The following is a 783-nucleotide window of genomic DNA, read 5'->3' on the forward strand; positions in this document are numbered from 1 at the left end:
TAATTTTTGATGACATTTTCAGTTTAAGATTTTTGACCAGCAGTCTCTTACCTGTATATTTGTAAATAATATCATGTTTCTGTGAAAATGTATTATCAAATAAAATGGGAGGAAAACACCTTTTCTAGCTAGCGACTGTGGGGCCGTTTCTTCTTGTTTGGTCTGAGTTTGTTTTCACCATTTGTCACTGGGCTTCCAGAGGGTGGTGCCCTGCCCGGCGCCTGTGCCGGGAGGGCGGCCGCGGCTGTCGTCGCCCAGGTGGCAGGCGGGGCTGCGGGGAGGCTATTCCCGGGCTGGGTTTTATTCAGATCACCGCACAGAAGGACTTGCTGGCTCCGCCGAGGTCTGAGGTTTGGAGCAACGTTGCTGGTGCCTGAGGGGGACCGTCCTGCCCCCGCCAGCCCGGCCCGCCGGAACCGTGGACCTCAGTCTTCCTCCTTCCGAAGCTGGTCCTTCCCGGGAGCTCCCGCCCCGGGGAGGGGCGAACACCCGGCCCGGGGGACCGTGCGGGGCCGGCCGCCACCGCCACCACGTGTCCTTCCAGAGGCCTGTGCGTCCCCGCTCCCTTGCACGCTCCCTTCCCACAGCCGAGGCCACCTTCACGCGCACTCTCCGTGTTCCGTGTCGGCCTTTGAAAACCTGCCGGGGCTCCGAGGACCTGCCCGGCCCACAAGGGTCTCCGCCGCGGGACCGCGCGCGGGCTTAACCCGTGACCCCGACGGCGGCCGTCCGCGTGCGCGCCGTNNNNCGTCGTTCCCGCGCGCGCCCTCCCCGCGCCCCCGC

The sequence above is a fragment of the Crocuta crocuta genome, unplaced genomic scaffold (assembly GCF_008692635.1).
Source record: "Crocuta crocuta isolate KB4526 unplaced genomic scaffold, BGI_CrCroc_1.0 scaffold114, whole genome shotgun sequence".
In the NCBI taxonomy this organism is placed as follows: Eukaryota; Metazoa; Chordata; class Mammalia; order Carnivora; family Hyaenidae; genus Crocuta; species Crocuta crocuta.